This window comes from Lagenorhynchus albirostris, chromosome X (genome assembly GCF_949774975.1).
Source record: "Lagenorhynchus albirostris chromosome X, mLagAlb1.1, whole genome shotgun sequence".
Classification (NCBI taxonomy): Eukaryota; Metazoa; Chordata; class Mammalia; order Artiodactyla; family Delphinidae; genus Lagenorhynchus; species Lagenorhynchus albirostris.
Window position 1 is genome coordinate 88,136,613 of NC_083116.1, and position 10,973 is coordinate 88,147,585.

Genomic DNA, 10,973 nt, shown 5'->3' on the forward strand with positions numbered 1-10,973 from the left:
CCATATTGTTCTCAATACTGGCTGTATCAATTTACATTCCCACCAACAGTGCAAGAGGGTTCCCTTTACTGCACACACTCTCCAGCATTTATTGTTTATAGATTTTTTTATGATGGCCATTCTGACAGATGGGAGATGATATCACATTGCAGTTTTGATTTACATTTCTCTAATGATTAATGATGTTGAGCATTCCTTCATGTGTTTGTTGGCAATCTGTATATCTTCTTTGGAGAAGTGTCTGTTTAGCTCTTCTGCCCATTTTTGGATTGGGTTGTTTGTTTTTATGTTATTGAGCTGCATAAACGGCTTGTAAATTTTGGAGAATAATCCTTTGTAAGTTGCTTCATTTGCAAATATTTTCTTCCATTCTGAGGGTTGTCTTTTGGTCTTGTTTATGGTTTCCTTTGCTGTGCGAAGGCTTTTAAGTTTCATTAGTCTGATTTGTTTATTTTTGTTTTTATTTCCATTTCTCTAGGAGGTGGGTCAAAAAGGATCTTGCTGTGATTTATGTCATACAGTGTTCTGTCTATGTTTTCCTCTAAGAGTTTGATAGTTTCTGGCCTTACACTTAGGTCTTTAATCCATTTTGAGTTTATTTTTGTGTATGGTGTTAGGGAGTGTTCTAATTTCATACTTTCACATGTACCTGTCCAGTTTTCCCAGCACCACTTATTGAAGAGGCTGTCTTTTCTCCATTGTATATTCTTGCCTCCTTTATCAAAAATAAGGTGACCATATGTGCATGGGTTTATCTCTCGGCTTTCTGTCCTGTTCCTATGATCCATATTTCTGTTTTTGCGCCAGTACCATACTTTCTTGATTACTGTAGCACTGTAACAGAGTCTGAAGTCAGGGAGCCTGGTTCCTCCAGCTCCGTTTTCCTTTCTCAAAATTGCTTTGGCTATTCAGGGTCTTTTGTGTTTCCATACAACTTGTGAATTTTTTTGTTCTAGTTCTGTGAAAAATGCCATTGGTATTTTGATAGGGATTGCATTGAATCTGTAGATTGCTTTGGGTAGTACAGTCATTTTCACAATGTTGATTCTTCCAATCCAAGAACATGGTATATCTCTCCATCTATTTGTATCATCTTTAATTTTTTCATCAGTGTCTTATAATTTTCTGCATACAGGGCTTTTGTCTCCTTAGGTAGGTTTATTACTAGATATTTTATTCTTTTTGTTGCAATGGTAAATGGGAATGCTTTCTTAATTTCACTTTCAGGTTTTTGATCATTAGTGTATAGGAATGCGAGAGATTTTTGTGCAGTAATTTTGTATCCTGCTATTTACCAAATTCATCGATTAGCTCTAGTAGTTTTCTGGTAGCATCTTTAGGATTCTCTATGTATAGTATCATGTCATCTGAAAACAGTGACAGCTTTACTTCTTCTTTTCTTATTTGGATTCCTTTTATTTCTTTTTCTTCTCTGATTGCTGTGGCTAAAACTTCCAAAATTATGTTGAATAATAACCGTGAGAGTGGGCAACCTTGTCTTGTTCCTGATCTTAGTGGAAATGGTTTCAGTATTTCACCATTGAGGATGATGTTGGCTGTGGGTTTGTTATATATGGCCTTTATTATGTTGAGGAAACTTCCCTCTATGCCTACTTTCTTCAGGGTTTTTGTCATAAATTTGTGTTGAATTTTGTCGAAAGCTTTCTCTGCATCTATTGAGATGATCATACGGTTTTTCTCCTTCAAACTGTTAATATGGTGTATCCCATTGATTGATTTGCATGTGTGGAAGAATCCTTACATTCGTGGGATAAACCCCACTTGGTCATGGTGTATGATCATTTGAATGTGCAGTTGGATTCTGTTTGCTAGTATTTTGTTGAGGATTTTTGCATCTATGTTCATCAGTGATATTGGCCTGTAGTTTTCTTTCTTTGTGACATCTTTGTCTGGTTTTGGTATCAGGGTGATGGTGGCCTCGTAGAATGAGTTTTGGAGTGTTCCTCCCTCTGCTATATTTTGGAAGAGTTTGAGAAGGGTAAGTGTTAGCTATTCTCTAAATGTTTGATAGAATTTGCCTGTGAAGCCATCTGGCCCTGGGCTTTTGTTTGTTGGAATATTTTTAATCACAGCGTCAATTTCAGTACTTGTGATTGATCTGTTCATATTTTCTATTTCTTCCTGGTTCAGTTTCAGAAGGTTGTTCATTTCTAAGAATTTGTCCATTTCTTCCAGGTTGTCCATTGTATTGGCATAGAGTTGCTTGTAGTAATCTCTCATGATCCTTTGTATTTCTGCAGTGTCAGTTGTTACTTCTCCTTTTTCACTTCTAGTTCTATTGTTTTGTGTCTTCTCCCTTCTTTTCTTGATGAGTCTGGGTAATGGTTTATCAGTTTTTTTTATCTTCTCAAAGAACCACCTTTTAACTTTATTGATCTTTGCTATCATTTCCTTCATTTCTTTTTCATTTATTTCTGATCTGATCTTTATTATTTCTTTCCTTCTCCTAACTTTGGGGTTTTTTTGTTCTTCTTTCTCTAATTGCTTTATGTGTAAGGTTAGGTTGTTTATTTGAGATGTTTCTTGTTTCTTATCGTAGGATTGTATTGCTATAAACTTCCCTCTTAGAACTGCTTTCGCTGCATCTCATAGGTTTTGGGTCATTGTGTTTTCATTGTATTTTTTCTGTAGGTACTTTTTGATTTTCTCTTTGATTTCTTCAGTGATCTCTTCGTTATTAAGTAGTGTATTGTTTAGCCTCCATGTGCTTGCATTTTTTACAGAATTTTTCCTGTAATTGATATCTTGTCTCATAGCATTGTGGTCCAAAAAGATACCTGATACAATTTCAGATTTCCTAAATTTACCAAGGCTTGATTTCTGACCCAAGATATGATCTATCCTGGAGAATGTTCCATGAGTACTTGAGAAGAATGTGTATTCTGTTGTTTTTGGATGGAATGTCCTATAAATATCAATTAAGTCCATCTTGTTTAATGTATCATTTAAAGCTTGTGTTTCCTTATTTATTTTCATTTTGGATGATCTGTCCATTGGTGAAAGTGGGGTGTTAAAGTCCCCTACTATGATTGTGTTACTGTCGATTTCTCCTTTTATGCCTGTTAGTATTTGCCTTATGTATTGAGGTGCTCCTATGTTGGGTGCCTAAATATTTACAATTGTTATATCTTCTTCTTGGATTGATCCCTTGATCATTATGTACTGTCCTTCTTTGTCTCTTGTAATAGTCTTTAATTTAAATTGTATTTTGTCTGATATTAGAATTCCTATGCCAGCTTTCTTTTGAATTCCATTTGCATAGAATATCTTTGTCCATTGCCTCACTTTCAGTCTGTATGTGTCCCTAGGTCTGAAGTGGGTGTCTTGTAGACAGCATATATACGAGTCTTGTTTTTGTATCCATTCAGACAGTCTATGTCTCTTATTTGGAACATTTAATGCATTTACATTTAAGGTAATTATCGATATGTATGTTCCTATTACCATTTTCTTAATTGTTTTGGATTTGTTATAGTAGGTCTTTTCTTTCTCTTGTGTTTCCTGCCCAGAGAAGTTCCTTTAGCATTTGTTGTAAAGCTGGTTTGGTGGTGCTGAATTCTCTTAGCTTTTGCTTGTCTGTAAAGGTTTTAATTTCTCCATCAAATCTGAATGAAATCCTTGCTGGGTAGAGTTATCTTGGTTGTAGGTTTTTCTCCTTCATCACTTTAAATATGTCCTGCCCCCCCACCCCGTCTTCTGGCTTGCAGAGTTTCTGCTGAAAGACCAGCTGTTAACCTTATGGGGATTCTCTTGTGTGTTTTTTGTTGTTTTTCCCTTGCTGCTTTTAATATTTTTTCTTTGTATTTAATTTTTCATAGTTTGATTAATACGTGTCTTGGTGTGTTTCTCCTTGGATTTATCCTGTATGGGACTCTCTGTGTTTCCTGGACTTGATTGACTATTTCCGTTCCCATATTAGGGAAGTTTGCAACTATAACCTCTTCAAATATTTTCTTAGTCCCGTTCTTTTTCTCTTCTTCCTCTGGGACCCATATAATTCGAACGTTGGTGCATTTAATGTTGTCCTAGAGGTCTCTGAGACTGTCTTCAGTTCTTTTCATTCTTTTTTCTGCTCTGCAGTAGTTATTTCCACTATTTTATCTTCCAGGTCACTTATCCGTTCTTCTGCCTTAGTTATTCTGCTCTTGATCCCTTCTAGAGAATTTTTAATTTCATTTACTCTGTTGTTCATCTTCGTTTGTTTGCTCTTTAGTTCTTCTAGTTCCTTGTTAAATGTTTCTTGTATTTTCTCTATGCTATTTCCTAGATTTTGGATCATCTTTACTATCATTATTCTGAATTCTTTTTCAGGTAGACTGCCTATTTCCTCTTCATTTGTTAGGTCTGATGGGTTTTTACCTTGCTCCTTCATCTGCTGTGTGTTTTTCTGTCTTCTCATTTTGCTTAACTTACTGTGTTTGGGGTCTCCTTTTTGCAGGCTGCCGGTTTGTAGTTCCCGTTGTTTTTGGTGTCTGTCTCCTGTGGCTATGGTTGGTTCAGTGGGTTCTGTAGGGTTCCTGGTGGAGGGGCCTACTGCCTGTGTTCTGGTGGGTTAGCCTGGATCTTGTCCTTCTGTTGGGCAGGCCCGTGTCTGGTGGTGTGTTTTGTGTTGTCTGTGGCCTTATTATGATTTTAGACAGCCTCTCTGCTAATGGGTGGGAGTGTGTTCCTGTCTTGCTAGTTGCTTGGCATAGGGTGTCCAGCACTTTAGCTTGCTCTTCGTTGAGTGAAGCTGGGTCTTGGCGTTGAGATGGAGATCTCTTTGTGATTTTCACCATTTGATATTACGTGGAGTTGGGAGGTCTCTTGTGGACCAGTGTCCTGAAGTTGGCTCTCCCACCTCAGAGGCACTGCCCTGATGCCTGGTTGGAGAACCAGGAGTACTTCATCCCCCCGGAAAAAGGAAAAAAAAAATCTTTGCTCCCAATGTCCCCCTCCTTTATTAGAGATGATTCATTGTCTATTCAGGTATTCCACACATGCAGAGTACATCAAGTTGATGGTGGAGATTTAATCTGCTGCTCCTGAGGCTGCTTGGAGAAGTTTCCTTTTCTCTTTGTTGTTCACACTGCTCCAGGTGTTCAGCTTTGGATTTGGACCTGCCTCTGCGTGTAGGTCGCTGGAGGGCGTCTGTTCTTTGCTCAGACAGGACGGGGTTAAAGGAGCAGCTGATTCGGGAGCTCTTGCTCACTCAGGCCAGGGGTGGGAGGGGTATGGATGCAGGGTGAGCCTGCGGCGGCAGAGGCCAGTGTGACTCTGCACCAGGATGAGGTGTGCCATGTGCTCTCCCGGGGAAGTTGTCCCTGAATCACGTGACCCTGGCCGTGGTGGGCTGCACAGGCTCCCAGAAGGGGAGGTGTGGATAGTGACCTGTGCTTGCACACAGGCTTGTTGGTGGCGGCAGCAGCAGCTTTAGTGTCCCATGCCCGTCTCTGGTGCCCGCCCTGATAGCCGCAGCTTGCGCCAGTCTCTGGAGTTCCTTTAAGCGGCACTCTTAATCCCCCCTCCTCATGCACCAGGAAACAAAGAGGGAAGAAAAGGTCTCTTGCCTCTTCGGCAGATCCAGACTTTTTCCTGGACTCCCTCCCAGCTAGCTGTGGCGCACTAGTCCCTTCAGGCTGTGTTCATGCAGCCAACCCTAGTCCTCGCCCTGGGATCCGACCGAAGCCCGAGCCTCAGCTCCCAGCCCCCATCCACCCCGATGGGTGAGCAGACAAGCCTCTCAGGCTGGTGAGTGCTGGCCGGCACCGCTCCTCTCTGCAGGAATCTTTCCGCTTTACCCTCCGCACCCCTGTTGCTGCACTCTCCTCTGTGGCTCTGAACCTCCCCCGCTCTGCCACCCGCAGTCCCTGCCTGTGAAGGGGCTTCGTGTGGAAGGCTAGTGTGTGGAAACCTTTCCTCCTTCACAGCTCCCTCCTAGTAGTTCAGGTCCCGTCCCTATTTTTTGTCTTTGTTTTTTCTTTTTTCTTTTGCCCTACCCAGGTACATGGGGAGTTTCTTGCCTTTTGGGAGGTCTGAGGTCTTCTGCCAGCGTTCAGTAGGTATTCTATAGGAGCTGTTCCACATGTAGATGTATTTCTGATGTATTTGTCAAGAGGAAGGTGATCTCCGTGTCTTACTCTTCCACCTTCTTGAAGCTCCTTGATCTTTCTTTTTTTTAATGTAGGCATTATAACTATCAACTTCCCTTTCAGGACTTCTCTTGCTTCATCCTATATGTTTTGGTATGTTGTGTTTCCATTTTCATTTATTTCAAGATATTTTTGATTTCCCTTTTGATCATCTTTGACCCCTTGATTGGTCAGGCATGTGTTGTTTAATTTCCACATATTTGTGAATTTTCCAGTTTTCCTTATTCATTGATTTCTAGTTTCATATCATGTGGTCAGAAAAGATACTTGATACTTTTTCAGTCTTTTAAAATTTGCTAAGACTTGTTTTGTGACCACATATGATCTATCCTGGAGAACGTTGCATGTGCACTTGAGAAGGATGTGTGTTATGCTCATTGTGAATGGAATGTTTGGTATATGTCTGTTAGGTTCATTTGGTCTAAAGTATAGTTCAAGTCTAATGTTTTCAGATTGATTGTCTATCTGGGTGATCTATCCATGGTCAAAACTGGTTTATTGAAGTCCCTATTGTTATCATACTGTTGTCTATTACTCCCTTCAGATCTGTTAGTGTTTGCTTAATATGTTTAGGTGCTCTGATGTTGGGTTCCTATATATTTACAATTGTTATCTTCTTGATGAATTGAGCACTTTTTCTCATTACAATTTTTGACTCAAAATCTGTTTTCTCTAAAGAATGAAATTTTTCCATTTGCACCAACATGATGGACTTGGGGGGATATTATGCTAAGTCAGATAAGTAAGACAGAGAAGAAAAATACTGTATGATATCACTTATATGTGGAATCTAAAAAATACAACAAACTGGTGAATAAAACTAAAAAGAAGCAGACTCACAGATATAGGGAATAAACAGTGATTACCAGTGTGGGGAGAGAAGGAGAGAGGGGCAATATAGGGGTAGAGGCAAAAAAAAAAGGTTATTATGGGATTATAATGAAATCATGTGTGTGAAACATAAAAATTGTAAAGCACTTTAGAATTTTAAAAATCTTTCATTCAATAAAAAAAAATAAAGTTAGTTTTGTCTGCTATTAGTACCCCTGCTCTCTTTTGGTTTCCACATCCGTGGAATATCTTTTTCACCCCTTCACTTTGAGCCTATGTGTGTCCTTGAAGCTGAAGTGAGTCTCTTATAGGCGACATATAGCTGGGTCTTGTTTTTACTTAATCATCAAGTAACTTTATGCCTTTTGATTGGAGAATTTAATCTATTTACACTCAAAGTAATTTTTGATAGGTAAGGACTTACTATTAAAAGCTTATTAATTGTTCTCTGGCTGTTTTGAAGTTCCTTTGCTCCTTTTTACTTCTCTTACTGTCTTCCTTTTCAATTGATAATTTTTCCACAGTAATGTACTTTGATTCTCTTTTCTTTATTTTGTGTTCATGTATTATAGGATTTTTTGTGTGTGGTTACCCTGAGCCTTACTGGAAACATTTTATTGATATAACAGTCTACTTAAGCTAATAACAACTCAATATTGGTTGCATACAAAAACTCTACCCTTCTGCTCCCTCCATTTTATGTTTTTGATGTCACAATTTACATGTATTTATATTGTGTAGCCATTAACAAATTATTGTAGCTATATTTTAAACATCTTTATTGGAGTATAATTGCTTTACAATGGTGTGTTCGTTTCTGCTTTATAACAAAGTGAGTCAGCTATACATATACATATATCCCCATCCCCCATCTCCTCCCTATTTTTAATACTTTTGTCCTTTAACTTTTATACTAGAGTTATGTGGTCAACATACCACCCTATTACAGTATTAGAGATTTCTAAATCAGACTATATACTTAACATTACCAGTTTGTTATACATTTTCTTATGTTTTCATATTACTCATTAGCATCCTTTCATTTCAGCTTGAAGAACTCCTTTTAGCATTTCATGTAAGGCAAATTTGGTGGTGATGAACTCCCTCATCTTTTGTTTTTTCGAGAAAGTCTTTATCTCATCTTCATTTCTGAAGGACAACGTTGCTAGGTAAAGTCATCTTGATTGGCAGCTTTTTCTTTCAGCACTTTAAATATATCATCTCATTCTCTCCTGGTCTTCAAGGTTCTGCTGGGTTCCCTTGTATAAGAGATTTTTTTTTCTCTTTCTGCTTTAAAAATCTCTTCTGTATTAGCTTTTAGACAGTTTTATTATAATGTTTCTTAGAAAAGATTGTTTTGGATTGATATTATCAGGTGGCCTCCTAGCTTCACGAATTTGGATATCCAAATCTCTCCCCAGGTTTGGGAAGTTCTCAGCTATTATTTATTTAAACTTTCTCCTTCTCTTCTCTTTCTGGGACTCCAATGACACCATAGATTGTTTATTGTAGTGATGTCCCATAAGTCCTATAGACTTTTTCATTCTTTTTTTCTTTTTGTTCCTCTGACTCAATAATTTCAAATGATCTGTCTTTGAGCTCATTGATCTGTTTGGTCCCATCTGATGATGAAGCTCTCTATTGAGTTCATTTCAGTCACTGTATCCTCAGCTCCACAATTTTTGTTTGGTTCTTCTTTATGTTTTCTATCTCTTTGTTGGACTTAATTTTGTTTTTGTATTTTTTCCTGACTTTGTTAAATTGTTTATCTGTGTTCTCTTATAGCTCTCTCAGCATCTTTAGAAAAATTACTTTGAATTCTTTGTCAGACAATTCACGTAACTCCATTTCTTTAAGGTCAGTTACTAGAAGTTTACTATGTTCCTTTGGTGGTGTCATATTTTCCTGATTCTTTGTGATCCCTGTAGTCTTGCATAGGTTCCTGCACATTTGAAGATTCAGTCACCCTTTCCAGACTTTATGGACTGACTTTGGTAAGGAAAGGTCTTCACTTGCAATTGAAGCATGATGGAGCATGATGTGACCCTGGATTTGGTGGTGAAGGGCACAAGTTCAGGGGCATGTGGTGGCTCCAGGTCTGAGTGGAGTCATGATGTCTTGTCAGCTCAGGCTGCTGGGATCCACAGCATCAATAAATGTGTGGTGAGCACTGTGGGGGCTTGCAGTGGCTACAGGGGTTGTTGGGGTCCTCAGCTGTACCTCCAGGCTTAGCAGCTAGAGACCAGGGCAGGCAGTGGTGGTAGCTGGAGCTGGTGGCATGCACATGCTTGGCTATGGGGGCCAGCTGCAGGTGCCTGTATAGTGGGAGGGGCTTCTTGCAGACATACACACAGTGGTGGGGGCCAGGGCCAACAGTAAGGGACTGGGCCAACTGTTGGTTCACACTGGCAGCTGTGGAGGACCTGGGTATTGGCATGCATTCCTGTTGCTGTAGGGTCTTCCCATGAGTGCACATACAGCAGTTGAGGCCAGGGAAGGAAATCAGCTAGAGTTATGCAGGTGCAAACCTGGAGGGGCTAGTAGCGGGTGAGACCAGTTGTTCCGGCTAAAGACAGGAGACAGGACAAGAGCCAGGTCCACAGCAGTTTCAGGGGCCTTATTTGTTGGCATGCACTATAGTGGCTGCAGTGTCTCCACATGAGTTTGTGCCCAACAGTGGATGTGGGTGATGAGGGTCAGGCCAGGGGCATGCAGGTGCATAGCTAGGGGATGGGGGAGGCTAGATGCAGGTAAGCCCATTGGTGGCTCACCTGGATATAAGGCCAGTGACTGGATATAAGGCCAAATCTAGACCCATAAGCAGCTGTGAGGACCTTGACTGCAGGATCTTGCCATGGGCACAGACGTAGCAGTGATGAGAGGCAGGGTGTCGGCGTGCTAGTGCACTGCTCGAGGGACTATCCCCAAGCACTCATATAGCAGTTAGGGTCAGCCACAGGCATCTAGACTAGTGTCTTGCATTCACATGGCTACAGAGGCCTGGGCTGGCTGCTGGTACAGATCTCAGCCTCCAGCAGGAGCGGGTAGAGGGAGCTGGGAGGGTCTTGGGTAGCTGGCATCTGTGAATGCGAATACCTGTGGAGCAAAAAATGGTGAAATCTGCAGGAGGTCCACACAGGCTGTGCTGGCCATTGGTTTCTTTAGTGGCAAAGGCTGCTGGGTCCTCTATAGAGCAGGCCACTGGGAACCATGGACTCTCCTGCTGCATAACTAATACTGGTAGCCCTGCTCTCTTTCTTGTTCCTTGCCACCTCTATATGTCTCAGCTTTGCCAGTCTCGGTGAGAAAAAACTGAAATGGGTCCTCCATGTGGTGCCTTGAAAGGGTGGGGAAGCTGGTCACTCACTGCATTCTCCCTTTCCTAGCAATGGAACTCTTTCTAGCTGGAGAGTTACTTCTTGGCACTGAGTAATGTCAGCTTGGGGGATGGGATGATGCAGGCAAAATGAAGCTGTTGTTCCTTCTCTTTTTGTGTGGTTATTCTTAGGTTTTTTGTTCCACTGTGTTGCTGAAGTCTCTTCAGTGGACTCTTATGGTCTCCCAGAGCTGTTTCTGTTTGTGGCTAGCTATGTAATTGTTGATCTTTGTGGGAAGACAGAGGCTTGGTATTCTACTTCACCATCTTGATGACATCACTCCTTAGCTTTGGCTTTGATATTTGCAGACTGAATAGCCAATATATTCTTCAACTTTTAATTAATTAGTTTATGTTGTGGCAACAAACAATTCCAAAATTTCGATGGCTTACAACAAACATTCCCAGTGATTCTTACATGAGGGCTAATGGTTAATTACAGCTTTGCTGTTTGGCTGGGCCTCATGAATCTTTTCATTCAGTGACCCAAGCTAAAGGTACTGCCACTCCCTTTGGCCCACTCTTCTCTTGTTGGAAAGCTAAAGCTTGAGGGAGACAGAGCCAAACCATGAAAGGGTATTTAAACCTTCTTTTCTGATGTGAGGTATACCATA